This window comes from Equus caballus, chromosome 3 (assembly GCF_041296265.1).
Source record: "Equus caballus isolate H_3958 breed thoroughbred chromosome 3, TB-T2T, whole genome shotgun sequence".
NCBI lineage: Eukaryota > Metazoa > Chordata > Mammalia > Perissodactyla > Equidae > Equus > Equus caballus.
This window is the reverse complement of record NC_091686.1, coordinates 67,297,194-67,323,056: the sequence shown is the minus strand read 5'-3', so window position 1 is coordinate 67,323,056 and position 25,863 is coordinate 67,297,194. Positions and strand designations below refer to the sequence as shown.

Here is a 25,863-nt window from a genome sequence, read left to right as displayed (position 1 = left end):
CCTAAATACTTCAGTATGTATTTCCTAACAATAAGGATATTCTCTTATATAACTACAGTCAAGTTATTAAAATCAGGAAATTTGACATTAATATACTATTATCTGATGTTATTTCATGTTCAGATTTCATCAATTGTCCTAATAATGTCCTTTATGGTTATTTATTTATTTTTGGTCCAGAATTCAATCCAGGATCACACATCACATTTAATGTCAGGTCTCTTTAATTTCCTTCAATTTGGAACAGTTCCTCAGCATCTTGATCTTGACATTTGTACAGATTTCAGTACAGCTATTTTCTAAAATGTTCTTCATTTTTGATTTCTCTGGTATTGGTTCATGATTAAATTCAGGTGCATATCTTTGGAAGGAATATGCTGGAAGTAATAGTGTGTTTCTTGCAGTACATTATATTAGGAACCTCATGATATCAGTTTATCCCAGTGTTTGTGATATTAACACAATGTAAGTGATATTGATCACTGAGTTAAGGTATTACCCACTAGATTTCTCCACTGTGAAGTTACTTATTTTTTCCCTTTATGATTAATAACTACGTTGTAGGGAGATATTTTTGGACTATGTAAATAAACTATTTCTCACCAAAATTTCATCCACTAGTTTTAGCATCACTGATGGTGTTTCCAATCCGTCATTTCTTCTACATTTATTATTGGGCATTCTGTTATAAGGAAAAGCTTTTCCTAAAGCTTTGTTTATTTATTTGTAATCACTATGAACTTATGAGTCCTTGTTCTATCATTGTTTTTATAAATTAAACAGAAATGGCCTTTCAAGTCAATTTAATAAAGAGACTAAGGGAGCATGCTCATGATCCAGACTGACTGAGATCCAATGAAGGCTCTGGTACCCTGGGCCTCTTACTTAACCTATGAGTTTGGGCATGTTACTAAATCTCTCTGTGCCTCCATTTTCTTGTCTTTATAGTAACCCTGCCTTATAAGGCTGCTATACGGATTAATTGAATTAATACATGTAAAACGCTAAGCATAGTATCTAGCAGATACTGAATGCACAACAAATGCCATCTGTTGTCACTATTTCAAAGGAGAATATTTCCTCATAACTGGTAGTTATTTGGGAGAAGCTAAAATTTTAAATAGTTTGTTCAAATCAATTCCAGTTACTCCTAAATTACCTATGGGGTAATTGTGGTTTTCTCCCTCATATAATTAAACCTTTTGTAATTTCTGTTTCTGGTAAGTTTTCAGTAACGCATTCTTAACCTTTTGTCAGAAGTATTCTCTGGCAGTATAAAGCAGAGAAATACACAACTTTCCCACAGCATCCAGGGCAGGTGGAAGGTGGAATCATGGGAAGCTGGTAGGTGAACGTTTCCTTTTAGTGAGACATTGGGTCTCCTTGGAATCACTGTGGTTGCAGAACAGCATAGTGACCTCTTTCTGTGCTGCACTGTCATCAAATATGAGTACAGAAGACTTTGAGCCACGTCAGAGGGGTTGCTGTTTCTGTCAGAGGCCGGAGTTCAGGAATGGGGAAGAGGAAGTGTAGTGGTCTACACAACATCATAGAAGACCCCACAGAAACCAGAGCTGGAGGAACTGAAAAGCGGAAATGTGAAGAAAGAGTTATCGGTAAAGATATTAATTGTGATCTTACTTTTAAGATCACAAATTTAGGGACGCCGTGAAGGCTCAATTAATGGGGAATAAATTGCTGGTTAAAATATTAAGTTGACATTGTCTTTGGAAACCCATTTTTCAAAAAGTAGTAAGCTTAAGCTGGTGATTACACATTGAGGAATTTATTCTGAAAATATATTCTGAAATTCATGTAAAGAATCTGAACAAGAATGCTCATCATAATGTGTATAACGGCAAAAAGTTGGGAACGTCTTATACATTCACGTAATGAATCCATGGAATGAAAATAATGTTTATGAAGATATTTTAGTGCCATTGGGAAATGCTCACCGTTTAATGTTAAATGAGAAAATCAAGATATAAAACCATGTTGGTTGGGTTCTCTGGGAAGCAAAGATTTTGAGGCAGAATAATGCCTGTGAAAGATAAGGGAGAGGAGCTAGGATAAGTGGGAGAGACTTTGGAGGACAATGTAGGTCTGACATCTGTGAAAGGAGACAAGGAAGAGAAGGAGGATTGGGTAAGAGGAGACTCAGACTGTGAGAAAGTTTCAGCCAGGCCAACGAGGGGCTCTGGCATGAGATTGCTTGTGGAGGAGTCCTGTGTTGGGCAGACAGGGCCAGGCCCTACTACCCTGTGCTCTGCACAGCCATGGGCTAAACCTGCCTGAGGAGAGTGCGGTCTTCTCAAACATTGGGGCAGATTCCAGAGAGGCTGCAGCCAAGATGTGTCAGCCAGTTGTACTCCTCACAGCTGATCAGGGCACTCCTTCTTGAAGGGACGTCTGGCTGGGTACCTCCATGCTACAGCAAACACTATTCTGTGCAATCTCACTTTTGAGAAAGAGGGAAAAAAGACAAATAGAAAGGAGAGAGATGGAGGGAGAGAAAGCAAAAGACAAGGGAAATAAGTAAAATAAGGTTAATATTGATCATCTCTGGACTGTGGGAATATGAATTTTGTAAAAAGTCATTTACGTATTTTACAAATTTCTGCAATAAGCATGCATTCCTTTTACACTAAGAAAATTGATACAACTGGGGCTGGCCGGGTGGCCAGCGGTTAAGTGTGCACGTTCGGATTCACCTGCCTGGGGTTCGCCGGTTCGGATCCCAGGTGCGGGCATGGCACCACTTGTCAAGCCATGTTGTGGCAGGCATCCCACATATAAAGTAAAGGAAGATGGGCATGGATGTTAGCTCAGGGTCGGTCTTCCTCAGGATTGGCAGCAGATATTAGCTCAGGGCTAATCTTCTTGGAAAAAAAAAAAAAGAAAATTGATTCAAAAACGGCTCACATGGAAATTAGTGTGAAAAAGCATTAAATATTTCCTCGTCCTCCCATCTGAAATCAGTCATACTTAAAAGCTTGTTGAGATCTCCATGCCACAGAGACTCCCAGAGGCCCTTGCTGCTATAAGAATGATGTGTAGTTCTTCAATGATTAGCAGAGAAAGCCTAGTTCTCATTAAATATTTCCCTGTGAATGCAAACAAATTTTTCAGCACTATTTAAAAATTGCTAAATCGACGTTTATTATAGTTAAATAGCAAGTCCTAAGGTTCCTCTCCATCTTTCCCAGCGAGCGAAGGAACAACACCCTACAACCTTTGTAATCTCCTCACACTTGCCTGCAAAGTCACTTTGAAAAGGTTTGCTTATTTTTATTTTAAAAGGAAATGTAAAATTTGGAAAATATAAATAGAATGAAAAAATTTCCTTGTGGTTTCACTGCCTAAAGATAATGATTATTAGTGTTTCTGATATTATTTTCTAATGCAGATCTCTGTAAATGTAATTTCATACTTTTTTTTGCACTTAGCATCAAACTGCTCCACATAATTTCAATAGCTACATAATATTTCGTTATAAAGATCATGGCTTATTTTCACATTCCTCTATTATTGGACATTCAAATTATTTCTAATTTTGGCTACCATAATAAATATGTGTGTCATATTCTTAGGCAAATATGACTGTTACAGTAGTCAAACAGAAAATAATTTAAAAATAAGACACATTTTGAAAGAGTATTACATTTCTTTAATATTTATGAACAGTTGGAGGCTACAACTATGATTATGACACTGGAAGATAGAAACTCTTCCACGTTTGCAACCCTGTGTTTACAACCTACAAGTGCAACACAGATTTTTCCAGCTTTAAAAAGTCACAACAATAATCACATTTATAACTAAGGCAGAATGATCCAGAGATGCTTTTCTTATGAACAAGTTAGGTTCTGAAAGAATGTTCCAAAGTGCTTTCTCTTCAGTCAGTTTACAGGTATTTATCAAATTGAAAAGTAAGTTGGTCCTCCAAATTGCTAAAATCTGGCGAACTTGTCTCTTTCTTGCTGTTATATATTCTACAAAGCACCTTTTTCTAAAATAAACCAGTATCATCTCCACTGACAGCTGGCTGAGAGCCATCACATCCTCCCTTATCATCTTTGCCAGCATAATGTGGAGCTCCTAGGCCCCATGTGCCACTTTCTTTGATGTTGCTTAGAATCCAACAGTCCTCACACCTGTGAGCCATCTGTGGCTGGCTAAAAAAAGTTTTCATCGGCTATACTTTGAACCATATTTAATCTTTAAGTTTCCAGACAAACTCCTATTCCTTTTTTTTCTTTTTTAGCAAGATTAGCCCTGAGCTAATATCTGCCGTCAATCCTCCTCTTTTTGTTGCTCTGAGCTAACATCCATGCCCATCTTCTTCTACTTTATATGTGGGACGCCTACCACAGCCTGGCTATACAAGCAGTGTGTAAGTCCTGGGATCCAGGCCAGCGTACCCTGGGCCGCCAAAGCCGAACGTGTAAACTTAACCACTGTGCCACTGGGTCAGCCCATCTATTCTTTCCTTGAATGACTATTAACAGGGCCCAGTATTGATGTGTATTCTCTAGCCATAGTCTGAAGTTCTTCCATTTTTGTCTATCACTTTTCCTGTCTTTAATTACCGTGGATTGCATATAAACAACACTTTCCACATATAAAATGAATTTCTCTTACTGTGTAATAATCCATATTCTTAAAATATCTCAAAACTAAGCAAAACAGCCATCAAAATACTGCTTGAAGGCAGAAGTGGTCACTCATAACTCCTAATGCCACCTGTTGGTGGCAGGCAGAGTTGACATGCTTTTGCCCTGTACCCCTTTGTATCCAGGAAAGTGTATATGAGTTTACAAGCTGAAGTTCCACAGTAGCGATGCTTCTAAAATAGAAATTAATTATATAGGGATCTCTAATTGTAGTTTACATGATATAGCTGGTGGGTGCTAAAATGTCTTTATTATTCAAAATCTCCCCAGCTAAACCATAGTAGTCTTCCCAACATTAATCAACTCTTTGGAGTAAGACAAATGACCCTCTTTAACAGGCCATTATCAAAGAGGAGGGATAACTCATTCACCCATTAGCACTCTTAATGACATTAGCACACAGTCATATGTCATATTAGCAGAAACATGTGCCTCAAAGGAGAGAGATTTTAACGAGAGGAGAGAGAAGGAAAATGCAGACCATGGGAGTTATTGAAGGTGATAATCCTGGCTGAGAGCTAGAGGGATACTGTGAGAATTGAGATGACAGGAGGAAGGCTTCAAAGGCCAGAGTAGTGACAACACATAAAGGGAGGTTACACAGAGATATGGAGGACATCAATATAGAACTTTTGCCTTTTTACCAGCTGTCTTAAGGATAAGAAAATTCTGCAACGAATGCAGTGGAGTTTATAAAGCGAGCTAGTCATGCCATCTCTCTTCTACAGCCATGGCTGTAATTCACATTTCTCCTTCTGCTAACTAAAGATGCTTTCCCAAAGAGCGACAACATGAGCTGGGATTGACTGTTTGTTTACTTGCTTTTTAAGTTAGTTCTCAAGTATATTGGTTAACACAGGAGAATGTTCACTTAGTAAATTCAATCCATAAATATTTCATTAAATGGATCAGGACTAAGATAATTCAGTAGTCACTGTAAAATCCATCATAAAATTATTAGTAGCATAAGTAACTAATAAGAATACTAGCAGTTTGATGTGTACAAGTCCTAACTTTTTGAGGTTAAATTTATTTAACCACAACTTTATTAAATAACCACTTATTTGCTCTGTCGGTGCCCAGCAGTGAAAGTCCGCTAAGAACATACATATGGTCAAACAAAGCTCTATTTCTAGGGGCTGGCCCGGTGGTGCAGCAGTTAGGTTCCCACGTTCCACTTTGGCAGCCTGGGGTTCAGCGGTTCGGATCCCAGGTGTGGACATAGCACCATTTGGCAAGCTATGCTGTGGTAGGCATCCCACATATAAAGCAGAGGAAGATGGGCACAGATGTTAGCTCAGGGTCAGTCTTTCTCAGCAAAAAGAGGAGGATTGGCAGCAGATGTTAGCTCAGGGCTAATCTTCCTCAAAAAAAAAAAAAGCTCTATTTCTTAGCGTGTTGCTGCTGCAGCAAGGGAGTGCACATGCCACAGGGTGCTTTTGGTGGAGGGTAGTCAGGAGGGGCTTTGATAGGGTTTGGGACTCTGCTGGATGATGTCGGGGAGAGGATAAGGAAGTCCAGGTTTGTTCTGGCCTGGCTGTTGTCAGAAAGCATGGGTAATTCAATTGGGTCTCTGAAAAATTTTATTTAAGAGGCAGAAGGAAGGATGCGAGGTTGGATTTGTCATTGGTAAAGAAATAATATTGACTCATGCTAACTAGGAAAGGGGGACATTTGATTACTTTTGTAATTGCATCGCACCCTGTCTGTGTGTTCACACATGACCTGAAAGCGGCCTTATTTTTGTCATGTTCTATCACAGTCGTGGCATAGTCCTGTCTGCCTCTTCTTGATGTTTTGTGTGTATGGTTTATATTTACTGTAGGACACCACAGCCTAGCTGTGGGTTGTAGGCTACTAGGGCCTTGTAATTTTATTTCATTCTTAGTTTTTCCTCAGTTCATTTATTCCTACATGCAACAAATGTCTATGGGTTTCAGGATGCACCTGGCCTTGCGTGAGGTGCAAGGCATGGATCAGAAGATAAGGCAACCAGATAGAGCACAGGGAACAATAAAGAGGTCAAAAAACGGCTTTATAGTCAAGCACCCAGGTTTAGAGCTTGGCTTTCTCACTTACTGTCTCCTTGGGTAAGTCGTTCCGCATCACTAACTCTCAGTTGCCTCATCTGTAAATAGGAATAATAATAGCTCCCTCAGGAAGTTGTTCCTGGTATTAAATCTGAGTTAGTTATCATCATCATGGCTAGGGAAGACAGATTAAGAAATCGTAAAGCCATTAAGTGCTAAAGAAGAGGAGCCACAGAGTGCTATGGGGTATACACCGGAGGGACCCAAACAACTCTGGGGGAATCAGGGAAGGGTCCCTAAGGAGGACATGTTTAAACTGAGCCCTAAGCACATTTTGGTAAAATGGAAGGAGTGAGGAGAGGGGTTTCCTACCCAGTCAGAAGAAGAAATTTGAGCAAAGACTGAGCTGGAAGAGGACAGGTCACATTTGAAGCCCAGGGAGAATGCCTGTGGTCAGGGTCTAGACGGGGAGGAGGCAGTGATGAGGTGGACGGATTTGTTGGGGGGGGGGGCCCTTAAGGCCATATAGAGATTTTGGACTATGTCCTATGAGCAACAACACATCACTTACAATGGTGTCCCCAGTCACCCAACACCTTTTACAGGAGCTGCTGCTCAACAGCTACAATAAGGAACTTGGTTTTAATTTCTTTATTCTTCTCTAGCTCCCAGACATGCTCCAGGTGGAGGGGTCTGGATTGTCAGCTCAGACAACTAGCAGGACCCTACTTTGCGCGAGTGCCAGAAAAAAAAAAGATTCATTTAAAAAGAAGAGGGAAGAAAGAGAGGGATATCTTGAAAAGGTGGCTTTTCAAAGTTTCAGATAGGAGAATATAAGACAGATGATTTTCAATCCCTTTATCCAAGTATGTTTGATGTTACATTTCAGGTTTGTATTTGAGAGTATAGCACTTCATAGATTTTCTTTCTTCCTATGCCTGTCATTTTTTTTGGATGTCTACAGTTCACTTGGCTTCCAAGTAATTTAATTGGTACAGAATCACCTGAGTACAAATGAATAGTTTAAAATACAGATGTTGTTTTTTTTCAAATTCGATATTTATATCTATAAAAATTAACATTATAAAATGTCTTAAAACATAAATATTAGTTATTTCTAATAATTTCTACTTTCTAACATTAGTTATAGCTATCTCCACTGACTTCTAGGATTGCGGTGAGAATTGCATGGAATAACATATCCAATGGATATTCAGTACCTGAGCGTTCCCTTCTCTTCTACTGAGAGAAAGACTGTTCTTAGGAGAAGCCAAGGCTAACCAGGAGGAGCTGACCCATTAAACCTGTCCTTCCTTTTTCTCAGTCTGATTAGAATGTGTCACTGCCAGGGTAAAAATGTAGTTGGTATTTGAGGCTATGATTGGCTAGAAGATATGCAAGCAAGTTGAACAAAAGCACCAGACAATGCGATGCGGTCTTGGATCCCATTTCTCATCAAAACTGTATTCTCCAAAAATGATCTTTGCAGTCATGAATCCACAATAACTTGTCAGACTTTGTCCAGGTGGAGCTGAAAACAAAAAATTCTAGCCAAATAAACTGCCCTAGGCTACCATTCATGTGACTCATTGGAACGGAAATGTAAAGTTATTTGAAGGTATCCGGAAAATTTTGTATTAAGTGAACTAAACAAAATAAGTTAAATGTTGAGAGATGAGTCAGTTCTTTTCTCCAAAAGCTCTAGAATTCCTGACATCATTTAGAATCTTTAGTCTTCTCGTAGTTATTCCACTTGTCCTTCACCTTGAATTTGCCCCTCTGTTCTACATCTAAATCACAGACTCTCTCAGGATTGTTAAACCAGCATACCATTATTCAAATTTTGAAATTAAAGCAGATAATTTTGCCGTGGGTGGAAGGTATCTGAATTTTTCAATAAACTTTCAATTTTGTAATACTTTCTTTTCAGGAACAGAGAATATAATGCATCAGAATGATGCATTTATATCAACAGTTCTGAGAAACTGGTATCCAAGAAATTTCCAAACTGTACCACAGATTACACAATAAAAGTATTTACAAACAAATGATAGTTGAAATAACACGATGTTTTGTTTTATCCTCATAAGATGTGCAAGGGGTAAGTCAATTTCCTTCCCAGACGGTGGTTTGTATAGGTGGTGACATCTATGGTGAAATGATCATGTACGCTTGCACGCTATTCATGTCCGGGCTTTTTCCATCAAAGAGAAATGACTAAGAGTGACCAAACCTGCTCATGGGGCCAAGAATTCCAGGACAGTCTTCTTGCTTGCCCAGGCCCAAACTCTTATGGGTTCATGGGTAGAAATCATTTCTGATCATCCTCATAACCACTTACAACTGGGAAAAATTAGTTAAATAGTCTCTTAAACTAGATATTACTTAGTTATTACAGGTGACCAGTTGTTTCTGAATCAGGTTCATTTTTGCCCACTGCCCAGAAAGCCAAACACGAAGATGACAAGATTGCAGTAGAGAGAGAGTTTACTCACAAGGCAGCCACATGAGGAAGCAAGAGCATGAGCCTCAAATTTGCTTCCCTGAAAATAGGGACTCAGGGATATTTATGGGATAGGGAGCAAGATGGTCTGAAATGTGGAGAGAGGTGACTAGAGGTGAGGTAATTGACGATCTGCACAAGCGTAGTCACACTTCATGCCTCTTCATAGGACCCATGTTCACAAAGTGGCAGCATTAGCATGATCTGAGGGTAGAGTTTTTAGCATCTTGGTGTCCAAAGGTCACCTATTGGACATCTTCTTGGGCCCAGTTGTTGAGTTGGTGATCTCAGCCGGCCTGAAGTGGACAAGGAGTTCTAATTCCTGAAAAACAGCTCACACACCCATTACCATGGTGACCTAGGCTCCAGGGAGATGTTATCTGTAGGAGCCTAGTGGGAGTTGGATAGCATATTGCCTAAGCAACACAGTTAACAATAAGCGGGTTAAACAGCTAAAAGCTATAATCAGTAATTTAAAAAAGGAAAAAAATCTTTAGTACCTAGATACTTAATCATCAATGGCTGTTTGCCAGTTTCAATCCCCCCTATTCTTTGGTCATTCCTCATTCTTGAGAGATTTTTTTTTAGGGCCATGACTGATCTAGCTACTTCCTGCTGAATTGGAGTGTAGATCTGGGTTAAAGGAACGAAACTGTTTAGCACTTATTTGGAAATATTCTCCTGTTCCTGGCTTACCAGAAGGGTAAGAAGTATAGACAACCCAAATTTTAATAGTCCCTGAAAAATAGACCTAATCCCAGTGGGGCCTCCATCTGATCTCTAGGTGGAGGCAGACATCTGGTCTCAGTTCCTGATAGTCTTTTGTTTTACTGGCTATGTTTCAGAGATCGGAGCAACAGCCTATGCCCTGATCTTTCAGTTGTCATTGATGATGGCCATCAGCACAGACTCTCTGCCTGGGGGTCATCACATTCCTAAGGAACCCAAAAGAACAAAGTTATCAACTTATAGCAGCTGCGAAGGTCCATAAAATCTACAGAGGATGTCTGGGTTAGTTAATCAGTGGTCATTCAAAGTTACAATATGATTTCTTTTTTACAATATGGCATCTCTTATGTTAACCTTGTTTTGACTGGTATCAATCCCCCCTTTTGTTATCTTCAATATTGAGGGATTATCCTGTTGATGAGGGGCATAGGTTGTTCCATCTCATTGAACCAGCCTCTTAGTAAGATGGTGGTTGAGGTGGGCTCCCAAAGTTCAGCCTGTATTGTGTTAGCAAGTAAACAGGGATTTAATAAGAAGTATTTCTAAGAGACAAAAAGTAAAAGAAGGTTAATGTTTGGAGCAAATTATAAACCAGTGAATTATAAACCTTCCTGAGCCCAGGCAGCAGCCAGCCAAAAGATTTCTAGGTGTCAGAGTCGAAGAATCTTTTGCAGTTTGAAATGTGTCTGATGATGTCATCAGGTGTTCAGGTATCTTACTGAATGTCTTACACAGCAACAGACATGAATCTCTCTTAAGTTTATATCAAGTTGTCCAGTTTCAGTTTGCAAGGCTTCAGGGAAAATGGTAGGTTCAGTTCTCAATGATTCCAAATGAAAATGATGGGAAAAAAATTAAAAACGTTAATTTGGAGATTTGTAGACAGATATTTCAAGAGACTAGAAGAATTTAGGATGCAGTGCAGTTAACAAATATAAAATAAAAACCTCAAAGACAATTATCAAGACTAGAACCTAATATCCATGAATGTGTACTATAGTTTTCATTGAAATGTAATTTTTCTCTCTAAAATCACCCTCATTTTTACCAAAGATAGCCAAATTAAGACTAATTGGTTTGAAAATAAATTTAGTTTCAGTAAACTTGGCCCAATTATTTACATAAGTACAGCAAGAATCTGCTTTGCTGGAACTCTCTGAGGCCAGGAAAGCCAAGCCAAAGACCTGCCATCAGATTTTGCCTGCAATACTTACAGATTTGGGTGGACTCCTCTCTTCTCTTGAGGTTCCACAAAGTATTTCAAGGCTCCAGGTACCTGCCAGATAAGTGACCATCCTTACTTACCTGGGTTGCTGGAATCCTGGTAAACAAGGTACCAGGCCAATATTTCCAAGTGGCGTTATTCCAGGAAGACAACTTTATTCCTTAAAAGCTGTCTTGTCATATCTGAGTCTGTATGTTTTTCTCAAATATGACATTCCAGTCAAAGCTTTGGTAAGATAACCAATGTTTCCAATTGTGTCCTGTTATAAGGAAAACAGATTCTTATTGAACTTATTCAAACAACTATATTGCAATGAAAACAATACTCACTCATTAACAGTTTTCAAATCCTGGAGGGATAAGGTAGGGAGAGAAATAAATATTTCAAATCTGCTTACAAAGGTATAATTTATCAAGTTGATATGAGTTATAGTTACCATGAGAGAAAAAGACTTCCTTAAATCTGGAAACAAAACAGAACATCAAAAAATCAGCAATATCTCAAATGAAAAGTCATATAAATTATAATCAACCTCATCAGTTCATCCAGTCCTGCATAATCAATTTTTGATCTTAATGTTTTGTTGGCAGTTTTATAAGGTGATCATTTCTCTGTTAGAGTTCTGTAATTTCTTACCCAGTTCAGTTTTACAATCTGAAAGTTTATAAGAAACCTGTATTCTAGAGTGTCAGAGTCCTTTCCATGAATTTCTCTGAAGACAAAACGTATTTTGCAAAAGTATCAGAGTAAAACATTAACTGTCTGTAAACCACAAGATTCCAAAATGGCAACTGACAAAGAAATTTGGTTAATTTTGTGACATATGATGCTTTAAAGTAATAACCAGAATTATGGCTGACAAGCAGGACTGATGAGAATTTTAGGAATGTTATATAATTTTTAAAACATTTATATCAATAACATTTATCCACATAATACCAGCTAAGAAAGTTTATCATCACTTATTTGATAATGCTTCCCATCTAATTTAACATACCAAATAAGCCTAATTAGCTTAGTGTCTTCCTCCTTATAGGAAGAGAGAGCTAATCTCTTTGAGAAGTCACAGGGGGCCTCTGAAAATCCTCAGAGAAATTCTCTTCCTTCTTCCAGGCAAAAAGAAAGCCTTTATTCAGGATTTGAATATTTTAGTTGGGGGGGGGGAGCTTGTCAAAAATATCAAAAGGTTTTAAAACACTTGTTCAGATAGGAAACAATCCTCAGTTATCTATTCAAAGTGATGACAGAAACAGTCAAGGGCAAACAGTTAAAACAGTCAAAAAATCTTAATAGAGGGGCTGGCCCTGCCAGCCAAGTGCTTAAGTTTGCATGCTCCACTTCGGCAGCCTGGGGTTTCACGGCTTCGGATCCCGGGCATGGACCTAGCACTGCTTGTCAGGCCATGCTGAGGCAGCATCCCACACAGCACAACCAGAGGCTCTCACAGCTAGAATATACAACTATATACTAGGGGGCTTTGGGAAGAAGAAAGAAAACCAACAAAAAAGAAGATTGGCAACAGTTGTTAGCTCAGGCACCAATCTTTAAAAAAAAAAAAATCTTAATAGAGAGACCTTAGTCTTTCTGATCACAGGAAATTATTTTAACAAAACATAGATTTTTCTTTTAGGTAGACTTTTTCAAAAATAAAGAAAAAACCTTTTATAACCTCTTTATCAAGAGCGGATCAAAAGTTCAAGAAAATTATCCTTTTGGGAGAGAAAACCAAATTTTAATTTTTGCACCAGCTCATATATTTTTCTTTATGTTAAAACTCATTTACTTAATTGGATTTACTTTAATCTTAGCCAACTTGACCAGGCACAAAACTCCTTCCAGAATTTTTTTTTCACAAATCTTCTATAACTTCCTTTTTGCATTCAGAATTTGTCCCATGCTTTCATTCTTCCCTTCTAGTACTTGAGGACAAATTCATCTTTCTTTTTTTTTTTTTAAATTTTTTTTTTTTATTTTTTAAAGGTTGGCACCTGAGCTAACAATCTTCTTTTTTTTTTTTTTTTTTTTTGCTTTTTCTCCCCAAATCCCCTCAGTACCTAGTTGTATATTCTAGTTGTAGGTCCTTCTGGTTGTGCTATGTGGGACGCCACCTCAGCATGGCCTGACGAGTGGTGCCATGTCCGTCCACGCCCAAGATCCGAACCAGTGAATCCCTGGGGTGCTGCAGCGGAGTGGCGAACTTAACCACTCGGCCACTGGGCCGGCCCCCAAATTCATCTTTCTTAACCCAACAAACAAAAATACTTCCATTCTTTATACCTTCTTTACTGAAAACATATTTTAATTTCTTTGTATACAGAGCTGTTTGCCTTATCAATTTTTAGTAGCTTTAGTTACATATATATTAATTAGAATTTTTAACCCTTACAGAGCATTGTAAAAACCAAAAGCTAAGCAATTATGAACCGTCCTTTACATTAGCATCCTGTGGCTTGGCAAATTTATAAATATGCTTTATATTTCTAGAAACATGCTACTTCATGGTACAATCTTAATAAAGTACAAGACATGTTTATTAATAGACCCAAACATCTTTTAATTTCTTTGTAATAAGAAGCCAAAAGTAGGTAAATCTAGACATTTCTAGAGATAATGTTTCATATTTCATCTTATTTGAAAAATGACCCAGATATCCAGTGAGTTTTTTATCATTCAATTTTACCCAGCAACACTTCAAAGTTTCAAGTTATCAGAAACATTTTGGAAGTTATTTTAAATATACTTGTTATAAGTCATAATTATTTTAAAAAGTTCATCCAACACTTTTATCTTTTTCGCATCTATTTAGTTTGCTAATTCTAAATAATTATTTAGATTGCCTATAAAACTTCATGAGGCATTAGACAAAATTAGCCATCATTTTAAATTATTATTTTTGCTAACCAGTTTTGTAATGGAGATATAACACCAGCTTATTTGACCAATAAATGTAGAATAAAGGCTGCATGTCTGCATCATACCCAGTGCTGACTCTGGAGGATACGTCCATTTTAATCAAACCCACAAATTTAAATAAGCTTTCATTTACCAAAGATTAATTTTATATCATGTTAACTTAAAAGACATTTGGATTAATTTATTTTCCATTTAGAAATAATTTAGGTAAGTGCTTACTTTAAGCCAATTAAACAGAGCTCTTAATTTTTGGCCATACCATCCCGAGGTAAAAATATCACACACATATAACATACACATAGACACACATACACAGAGACTGCACAGCTATTGTTTTAAAATTACTGCCATGAATCAGGTACGAGGCTCTCTAGTTATGAATCCAAATTTTGTTTTGAGCCTTTTTTATTAATATTTGTGGAGAAGACACTCGAGATGCTAGATTTTTGGCGAGGGCACTCTTCTGGCTGTTTTTTTTTGGCTTTTTTCTTCTTTTCCTTCAGTCTTAGGAATTAGTGATGGGCTAGATAGTCCCCAGAGGGTTTGCGAGCTCTCTGAGATAAGGGAAACGGGTGGAACTGCCTCTAAAGCTGCATTTCCAGTCTTACAAGGATTTTCCTAGGACAGTTGCTCTTGATTTCTCAGAAATAGTGTTGTAACTCAAACAACATTATGGTTTGATCTACCTGTCCAACTACATCATAAAGGCACAGAGGAACCACTCAAGTTTTCTCCAAGATGGAGTTTCTGGGGCATAACATATCTAAAGTTGAAAGTGTTTCCAATTAATTAAAATGCACCCAATGGGTGAGTCTCTGGGGATGCTTGGGGCATTCCCCATGGTGATAAAGCACCGTCAGTGTCTGGCTCACAGTGGGCTGGAGAAGGGTGCGGAGCCTTACTGCAGGTGTCAACCTAGTTATAAGATTTACTCAAGTCCCATTCAGTCTAGGCACTTCGTCCCTGAGCCAGCACAAGCCAAGCCAGGGAGGCAAAAAGCAAACGCCTGGAGCTGGCGGGGATGGGCTCCCAATGTCAGAGTTGAGAGTTAAGTCCCTAGCGGAAAGTTTTCCACGTTTTGATTTTATAGAAGGTCTAGGTTCTGCTCAGGTCCAGCCTGAACTGAACCCCGACTTGATGACAACAGGGGAGGTAACGAACGAGACAAAGAAGGGAAAGAGGTGATCAGGCCTTGCCCTCCCAGCCTCTTTACAAGAGTTATCAAGATAAAGTTCACACAAACAACAGTTCCTGGGCAAGATAGTTTACAGAATAAAGTACCCGTCTCCTGTTCCCACAACTGACTTAATAGGCGCCTAAAATTCTCAACAAGCTCTTGACAGGAGACAAAACAGGTTTCCAGATTGTCAGTCAAGGGATTGACTAATGGGCCAACCTGGAATCACTACTGGTGCCCGAAAACCAGAGGAGAGCTCCCGGGTGGAACATGGGCTCTTCAACACCAGGCAGAGGAGAGCTCCCGGGTGGAACACGGGCTCTTCAACACCAGGCAGAGGCAGGGTGGGGGTGGGCTGTGGAGCTTTCATTAGCATCTGTAAGACCATGAGTGGAAGCTGAGATTCCAAATTTGATTAAGTTCTTAAGACTAGTCATTGTAAGAGCTCTCTGATTGTGGCCACGTGGTGTTACAGAAAAATACCATCTTTTTCTTTTTCATGGACTCATAACAGAATGTTGTCCAATTTTGAAGAAGACAGCCTGGAGGCTGCAGGTGGGAATCAAATGAGTGTAATTTAGACATGGCTGGTCAAAGTATACTTATGCTGCAGCTAGAACCAGATCTCCAAACCAACCCAAGCCAAGCCAAGCCAAGAGCACTTCTGTGAGTGGATCCCCTAATTCTTCCTTCTTATTGGGCATCCTCAAAACCAAGGCCCTCACAATGAAGGCCAGACCAAGGCTTCCTTTGTTGGAAGTCAGACTTAAAGGAAGAAGAAATAAGAATGCAGTCACTTGTACCGAAGTTACTCACCAAAAGGACGTCTTCCAAACCAAGGAACCATCTGTCTACTGCAAAGTGAAAATATGCGCCAAGAAGTTGGCAGCACCAAGCCAGTAAAGAATCCCGAACAGTCCCAGGAGAAACACTCCTGGCAGCTGCTGGACTCACCCACAGGCTCTCTACACTGACAAGGGGCTGATGAACCTTGGGCAAAAAGGTCCGTCTGGACTTAGCTCCTGGCTGGCTTGCCAGATTGTTACCGAACCAGGTTCATTTTTGCCCGCCGCCCAGAAAGCCAAACACCAAGATGACGAGATTGCAGCAGAGAGAGGGTTTACTCACAAGGCGGCCACGTGAGGAAGTGAGAACATGAGCCTCAAATTCTTTTGGCCGAAAATAGGGACTCAGGGATATTTATGAGATGGGGGCAAGGTGGTCTCAAATATGGAGAGAGGTGATTGGAGGTGAGGAGAGGTGAGGTAATTGACGATGTGCACAAGCGTAGTCAGACTCCATGCTTCTTCATAGGACCCACGTTCACAAAATGGTGGCATTAGCATGATCTGAGGGTAGAGTTTTTAGCCTCTTCACATTAAAATATCGCCTATGGGACATCTCCATGGGCCCAGTTGATGAGTTGGTGGTCTCAACTGGCCTGAAGTTGACAAGGAGTTCTAATTCCTGAAAAACAGCTCACACACCCATTACCATGGTGACCTAGGCTCCAGGGAGCTGTTATCTATAGGAGCCTAGTGGGAGTCAGATAGCATGTTGCCTCAACAGCACAGTTAACAATGGGTGGGTTAAACAGCTGAAAGCCATAATCAGTAATTGCAAAAAGGAAAAAACTTTAGTACCTAGATAGTTAATCATCAGTGGCTGTTTGCTGGTTTCACAGTGATGATAGCCAGTGACAAAAACATACTTCTTCTATGATAAGATATAAGTTTTTGTTATTCTCTAACTCCGTGCATAGCAACCCTGGCTGCACATCACTATTGAACACAAGAGATTTAGAAAATATACCTATGCCCAGGTTTTACTCCAGACAAATTAATCAGCATCTCTTAGAGTGAGACTTAGTTTCTGGAAGCTCCTCCTGATGCTTATGTGCTGACAGGGTTGGGAACAATGGTCTCAATCAATGGGATTACTCGGCAAGCTTCATGAAGTAGGGATGCTCAGGTCCCACCCACAGAGATTCAGACTTAATTGATCTGGGGTGCGGTCTGAACACTGGAAGTTTTGAGAATTCTGAAGGTGATTCTAAAATACAGCCAGGCCAAAATGATGATCTTATACATTGCCCGTATCTTCTGTTTAGCGATTTGTAGAAATCTAAGAAGAGGAATCCTCCTAAAGCAGTGGCTCCAATGTTGTATCTCCTCAGACACAACAGAGCCATTTATAACCACAATAATCCTTCACATTTATTTAGCATACAGTACATTTCAGAGTATTCTCCAAGGCATTAGATCATATTAAATAGGTATGGAAATATTTTGAAAATAATTAGAAAATATAAGACCAATACCTCTCTATTATTGCTTATCATTTTCCACTTTGTATTATCAGTTATTTTAACTCACGCTTAGCTCCTCTAATAAACTGAAAATTCCTTAAGGTTACCTTCTGTGTCTTATTTATCTTTGTAACCCAGGCAAGTGTTCGATAAATGTTTTTACTTGGTAAGTGCTTGATAAATTTCTCTGGAATAAATGATTGGATAATTCCATTTGCTTTGATGAATACTATTGAGCACTTCTGTGCCCATCTCTCTCTAGCCCTTCTAGATACAGTGAACTGTATGTACATGGCTCCTGTTTGCATGGAGCTTAGATTCCAGGGAATGAATGAAATACTAAGATTTCAACCTCCAGGACTACCACATATGTCTTGCATCAGTACTGACATGCCTCAACAGAGCTTGGGACTGGCACCAGCCAAAAAACCCAGGCGACACGTGCCTTTTCCCTTGCTAACAAGCAGTCAAGAACCAGCCTGTCTCGAACTGTTGCAATCCTTCTATCATCTTAAATGAACAACTTCCTGTTACTTTGAGCTTCCTCACACAGGGGACTTAAAAAGCAATGTATTAGCAATGCTTAGAACAGAAACCTGAAATCTTAACAGATGATGCCAGTGCCTCAGGTGGCCATGTAATCTCTGTTTAATTTCCTCATTGGAAGGACTGTCCCTGAGGTTTCTATTTGAACTGGGGATTTACTCACGCGATGTTAAAAACAGATATATTTGCCAAGGAGATGTCTTGGCGTGAGAACACATTTAATATTCAATTAAAATAAAATTATATGTGTGCATGTGTAATACCTCCCACTGACAACTCTGAGGAGAATAAGGGTGGCTTTTCTTTAGGTTACATGAAATTGAAGAAGTGATTAAGAAGAACTTCAAAAGGCCTGCTGTTAGTAAAAACTCTCCCTCTCCCAAACAGCTCTAGTGTCAGATGCTTGTTTATCATCCTTTTAAGCAAAGACTAAGGTCTGTACTCTCCTTTCAATGGAAATGGGGCATCATCAGAGAGACAGATGGGGCTATAACATGATCTGAAGATAGGAGATTTGAGAATCAGACTCACTGGCCCTTCAGATTTCAAAAGTGCCCTTGGGAAGGAGGAAGAAAAATCAGAAATGCCCCTACTTTACTCAGAGTTGCATTCTGATGAACTGGCACCTAGAGTGGACTGGGTGAGGTGTGGCCAAAAATAAATTTCCCTGCAACTATTACAATTCTGCTTTGGGTTTTAGAATTCAGGCTCATTGGATTTTGTGATCAAAATGTCTTTTACAAGTCCTGGCAGGCCGCATGGACCAATGGCGGTGATTCTGTTCAAAAACCATTTGTGCTTAATACTGAGCCAAGATAATATTCAGTGCAAACACCTGATTAAAGAATTACCATTATACTGGGATCTGAGGTGTGGAGGTGGGGATGGAAGAAGAGCTATTTTGAGTTTTGAGTTCAAACATAAATGTGATATACACAGATGGAAAAACATTAGCCTATTGTCAAATTCAACTTCCAAATAAAATTATTTATCGTAATAACCACTTTTAAAAGCACCTTGAAAAAAATTCACATAGAAAGTGGCAAATCATCTGAAGTTCAGAATCTCAGAGTCTGATCTAAAGTTAGTGTTTTCTTTCTTAATATCCCTTGCTGTGTTTCTACAAATGCTAATCTCAGGTTTATGTTTTCAAAAACAGTAGATATCTCCCAGTCCCTTATTATCCTTTTGAAATGAGATAAGAAAAAGAGCTAATTACTAGGGAAGAAAAAAACCACACTGTGTATCCAAACAGCTGACCCATATTAGGTATCACTTTCCTTTTCTAAGGCAGAACAGGATGATGATCCAGTGACTACTTTCAAAGATTGGAAACTGGCTAACAGGAGAGAATCATCTTGGAAGGTTGTATAGAGGACACTTTCGTTGCTACCAAGTAATTAAGTAAAGCGAACATATCAACTGATATTTGATATAAAGGCAAGGGAAATTTTACTGAAAGCACAATCTTTCTATGTTGCAAATATTAATATTTGAAGGAAGAAGTATAGTTATATCAGTTTTCTGTTACCTAGCATTTTATTAATCAGAGTTCTCTATTAATCGGCACTTCTGAAAATTTCTAGTACGTGGATAGTTTTTATGCAGTATTACAAGACTGGATATTGAAATATTGCGAAAAATTATTTAAAGGCCAAACATACAGTCATGTGCTAGATAATGATAATTCAGTTAACAGTGGACCACGTTTACGATGCTAGTGCCATAAGATTAGTACCATATAGCCTAGATGTGTGGGAGGCTAAACATTCTGGGTTTGTGTAAGTACTGTAGTGGAGGACAAAATTTTCCTCTACCCTTCTAGGTTCTTCTGGCTGATCTAAGAATTAAAGTGACGTGAAACAGATTAACAGGAGAAAAACAAACAAGAGTTTAATGACGTGTATACCTGGGAGAAACCCAGGAAAATTGAGTAACTCGCCAAATGGCCAAAGCCCTCAGCCTAAATACATCCTCAGCTAAAGACAAAAGAGGATGTTGGGGGTAGTGGTTTGGGACTTCAACGGGGAGGGAGGCAATTCCCAGGTGGGTTCAAACATTTGGAAAACAAGTGTTTGGCTGCACAAAAACAGAAGAACACAGAGGAGAGCCCAACAAACAGGCTTTCCTAGGATCCTCCCTGTCTACCACCCAGTGCATGTTATGCTAAGGTGATAGTCTGCTTCCCGAGACAGGGTTTTTTATCCAAATTCTTTTAGGCAGTTAAGGGGGAGTAACAAGAAAAACTTTCTGAGTCTTTTGTTTCTTAAAAATAGTCAGCCTAAAATAGCTTCATGTTAAAGTGACACATACTGGGGTGGCAAATTTTGTCCCCTTCAGTATACTCCATCATGTTCACACAACAATGAAATCTCCTAATGAGACATTTCTCAGAATGTATCCTGGTTGCTAAGAGACACACAACTGTGTTTGTATACTCTAATACTTGAAAATTAACAGTGCTATGTAAGCCATGTTTGGCATATCTTAATTAACTATAGCATTATTCCCTAGGAATGCAAAATGCCAGACTTTTTGTAAATAACATCTATTTGAAGAATTCCCCCTTAAGGTATATTACTAGAAAAGATTTGTGTTTGAGGCCAATTCGAAAAGTAACACTGCAGAAAAATTATTAACGTATCATGAGTCTTGTACTTCAAGTGCCAATGAATTTGAGCTCATTGTTTCACTTCTCCATCAATTTCCAGATAGTAGATGGTTTCTCATTAAGCTTGGTTCTTCTTGACATGTCTGCCACTTTTACCATTTGGAGAATGATGTGTTAGGCTCCCATTATTGAGTTCAAGCATAGTTGTGCAATGGTGCAAACTGTAGGAGTTGTGACATGTCAATCACTAAAAGGTCATTAAAATGCATTTTTCAAAGCACAGTCTTTGGACCACTTGCATCAAGAAATCATCTGCGATGTTTGTTAAACTTGTGGATTCCTGGGCTCCATTCTAGATCCAATAAATCAAAATCTTGACACAGGAATGGGCATTTTTATTAAGTGCCCCAGTTGATTCTTACTCATGCTGAAGACTGAACATATCTATCTTAAAACGATTTCTTTTCCCAACTTTTAAAACCGAACTATTATAAAAGTTGGCAGTACTTAAAGATTTAGACTTATACTGAGCTCTAAGCTCTGCCTAATGTAAAACTGTCTCTGATGGAACTATATCACTATGTCCTATGGAGCCTCTAGGAAGCTTTTCCACAGTTACATGATGATGTTGGTGGTCATGGTAGGGGTGATGGTGGCAGTGATGGTGATGATGATGATGTTGATGGTGGTGGTGGTGATGATGGAATCACATTAATTTCGATCAAAATTCCATGCCGTTTCTCAAAATGTTAAGCACACCACTTATCTCAGGGTCTTTGCTCTTATTTACGTTCCTTCTGCCTGAAATGATCATTCTCTAGACTTTAAAAGTCCTATTCTCCATTGGTGCTAAAAAATCACCTTATCTGAGAGATCTTCCACCCCAAAATTGTACCACCCTCCCTTACTCTCTGTGCTCTCACATGGATTTATTTTTCTACACAGGTATTATCATACTATACATTATATATTTGTTTACTTGTTTAAGTTCTCCCTCCATTAGAATGTAAGACTGATGAGAACAATGTCTTCTTGTGTTTTGTTCACTGCTCTGTTCCCAGCGTCTAAGACAGTAAGTGGCACATGAGAAATCTTAATACATATTTGTTGGAAGTGAATGAGCCAAAATACACAGTTGTTAGTTAATCCTTCAGCAAACACATGTTTTAAAATGTCCAAAAAGGGAACTGGAATGTGAGCTTGTAAAACCTTAACTTACTCCATGCTTCTCATGCTTCAGCAAAGTTGCCTACACAAAGAATGTGCTAAAGGTAAATTTATGTTCCAATGTTTTAAGACACTCCCTCCTAATAGTCTCCCTGCTTCCACTATTGTCCCATTCTAATTCATCCTCCACACTGAAGACAGGGTGATCAGACTACATCATTCTTCTGCTTAAAATTCTTCAAAGGCAGCCCACTGGGTCGAGGATAAAAGACTCCCAGGGCTTTGCACGGTCCAGCTTTATCTGGATTCCCATCACTCTGCCTGATCAGCTCTTCCAGTAGTGCAAACTTTGCCAAACTCAAAGCCACATCTATGTTGACCTCTGTACCTGGACTGCTCCCCCGGCCCTTGCCTTGGCAAGCTCCTAATCATTATTCACATCTTGGGCAAAATGCCACATTTTCTCAGAAGCCTTTCCTGACCTTATGATTTAAGTGAATTCTCCTTGATGCATTTTCTGATAGCATTGTATGATTTTCTTCCATAATATTTATCACAATTCACATAGTTTTTTATGATATTATTATTTTTTAAAAAATCTTATCTCTATTAAATTTCAAGTTCCACTTCACATAATCTTCATTTTCTTTTTATGTCCCTAGTAGTTGGCACAACACAGTGTGGACTCTCAATCAATACAATTGAATGAATGAATGAACTGTCTGAAGCTAACCTCTGGTAAGCGTTGTGTTAAGATATAGCTAATTTAGCTCTCTGGGTTCGGACCCGGTTTGAGGTAACATGGCTAAATGTGCCAAGAAGATCAGAATTCTCTGTAAATATGGAACATGTCGTGGTGCCTCCCACAGGAAAATGGTGAAGAAAATTGAAATCAGCCAGCATGCCAAGTACACTTGCTCCTTCTGTGGCACAACCAGGATGAAGAGACGAGCTGTGGGAATCTGGCACTGTGGTTCCTGCATAAAAATGGCGGCCAGTGATGCCTGGAGCTAAACACCACTTCTGCCATCATAGTAAAGTCCGAAATCAGAAGACTGAAGGAATCAAAAGACCAGTAGAAGCTCCACCACTTGAAACATTGCTAGCTTATAATAAATGAATCAATTTATGTAACAAGAAAAAATATACAGCTGTTTTACGCCATTGTGAGTGCTTTTGAAGTTCACAGAAAGCTTAATGTTTTTTCTGGTAGTTTTGTTTTAATTCTATTGTCCTATTTTCATTGTTAATAGTAATTCTCATGTATTATCTGATGATTTGATTTAATCCTTTAAAATCTTTCTGAGGTAATTATTATTGTTTATTCATAAACGAGGCTTCGTACAAGTGATGGGTACGATGATTTGAGTCCAGTCCTGTTCACCCCAAAGCCTACGCCTTTACCTCTACACTGCATTGCTTTGGCGATATTGGAGCCTCCCACAGGTCTCTTGTTCCTTCCAGAAGCTTTGGATATGTCTACACTTGGGGATTGTCCTGAATTTACATTCATTGAAACATGGTTCTTCTCTGTTCTTTTGGGTATTTACAGAATCTAAGGGAAGTAAGCTAAAGCATCCTACGTCATCAGTAGACACTGCAATCAAATACTCAGTTTAGTAATCCATAGGGCCTCGTGTTTTTAGGTTCTGAGTTTGGGATCTTATAAGACAAATTAGTGGCTTACCTTATTTTTTTCAACACTCTGAGTCAAAAAATTTTAATGAGTACAATGATAACCATATATGTTAAGATTTGCCTAACATTCAAGATTTGTATTTAGCAGCCACCTAGCATGCTAAATGCTAAGCTTAAACATGCCTTGGCATGAGCAAATGAGTTTGCTCTCTCTGCCCTCTTTATGGCAGTCAGGCTGACAGAGAAAGCTCCCCAGTCAATGAGAATGCCCCATCAGCTATGGAATTTATAACGTTATTTGCTTTGAATCAAAGTTCACTTGATCACCTCTGGCATTCCGGATGTTGGCCTGGGTCCTCCCAAAATGTCCTTGTTTATTCTAAAGTAAACCTCAGTTGAGGTTTCAAAATCTTGATTAACAGGAAATCAATTGACTCTGTTGAATTAAGTAAAAGGCAAAAATTCTTTTTATGTGAGAGTCCACTGGACCTTTGAAGACATGCATAAATGATATGTGAGTCACTAACTTGAATGAGTTTATTTTGTATCACTATGATTTTGCTTTAAATCTCTAGTATTCTTTTCATGAGATAATTTTACTTGTTTTAAAATCATCGTAGAATTTCAATACTCTGTGTACCTTTATGTTTATTTTATGTTAGACCTCAAATCTGACTGTTCTTGTTTAGATTAGGACAACACACCAAGACAGGAAATCAGAAACTTTCTAACAGGATTATCTCTTTTGCTATATGATTTACAAGAAAGAGCAGGGATAGCATGTGCGAATTTCAGAATAATTGACAAAATTTTCACCCACCTTTAAAATAGGAATTGGCCCATTTGGTAGACCATGAAGCTTGCTTAAAAGTGAAGAAAATGTGAGTAGTAATTTAGCTTCTTATTTTTCCATGCTTATTACATAAATGTGCACTAACTTAGTGCACTTAGACTTTCATGTGCCATTGGAATCACATGGGTTTCTTGTTAAATAGCAGATTATGATTCAGCAGGTTTGGATCCGAGATTCAGTCTATCAAGCACCAGCTGATGCTGATGCTGATGGTTCTTAAACCACTCTGGTCATGCCTTACAAAGAGTAAGAGTTCAACAGAGGCTGAATTAATTGAATTCGGGAGAATTGATTTCATGAGGGCATGCTATGACTGTCATTCTTTTATTTATTGAACAAATATATTGAGGCCTCTTATGTTTCAGGCAGTGGGTATCCATGGTGGAATAACCAGATACACAGCAGCCCTTACAGGCCGTAGTAGTGAGAATCAACTGAATACCAGTCCAGTCCCTGCCTCAGAGTCCCATGGAGAAGACAAATATTACAGAAATAAACATATATATAAATCCATCATCACAAATTGTGACATGAGCGATGAAGAATGTAATGAAAGAGAGTAAACAATTCATATTGGGGTGTGCAGAAGTGAGTTTCAGTTGACTTGGATGATGCCTAAATATTAACCACACGTAGGGGAGGAGAAATGTGTTCCAAGCAGGAAAGATGTCTTGGGCAGGGACCCTAAGGGGCAAAAAAAATGAGGTTGGAGTAGAGTGACCACCTAATTTATTATCTAGTAATATTTTTTATTGTAACAGAATGCGTTCTTAACTACTTTAAGACAATTAGGTATAAATCATGGTGTATTACGCCTCCCAAGTGTGGGTGAGGGAGATCACAGAGGCCAGGTCACAGAAGTTCTTTTGGCCATAATGAATTTGTTGGGTTTTTTTTTTTCCCTCCAATGGGAAGACCTTCTAGTTATAGAGTAACATAATCTCATTTATGGATTAATAGCTCACTTACTCTAGAAGCTATAAGGATGGTAAAATCAAAGTCTTTTTATTTTATTTCCAAAAATTTTTTATTTACTTCAGAAGAAGCAGTGTCAAAAAGATAGAACATAGGCCTGGCCCCATGGCCTGGTGGTTAAGTTTGGCACACTCTGCTTCAGCAGCCCGGGTCTGGTTCCCGGGCACAGCCCTACATCACTTGTTGGTGGCCATGCTATGGCAGTGACTCACATACAAAATAGAGGAAAATCGGTACAGATGTTGGCTTAGGGTGAATCTTCCTCAAGCAAAAAGAGGAAGATTTGCAATGGATGTTAGCTAAAAAGAAAAAAAAACAAGAACGTTAATGTGAGAAGGACTAAGGTAATATTTTTATTTTGTCCATTTATTTGTTTCATGTGGGTACATAAGATTTAATAGCCATATATTAGTATATGAATTTAGAAAGTGTTTCCATTTGTTTAATTAAAAGTGCATAAGCATTAAGTAAAAAATTTCTGTAAAGAATTTTAAGATCTTTAGAATATCAAGTGG

General features: G+C 38.7%; 1 pseudogene; it reads left to right on the top strand.

The window, feature by feature from the left end:
- The first annotated feature begins 22,683 nt into the window (after nt 1–22,683).
- On the top strand, nt 22,684–22,961 carry LOC100050451 (large ribosomal subunit protein eL43-like; annotated as a pseudogene).
- Nucleotides 22,962–25,863: the final 2,902 nt, after the last annotated feature.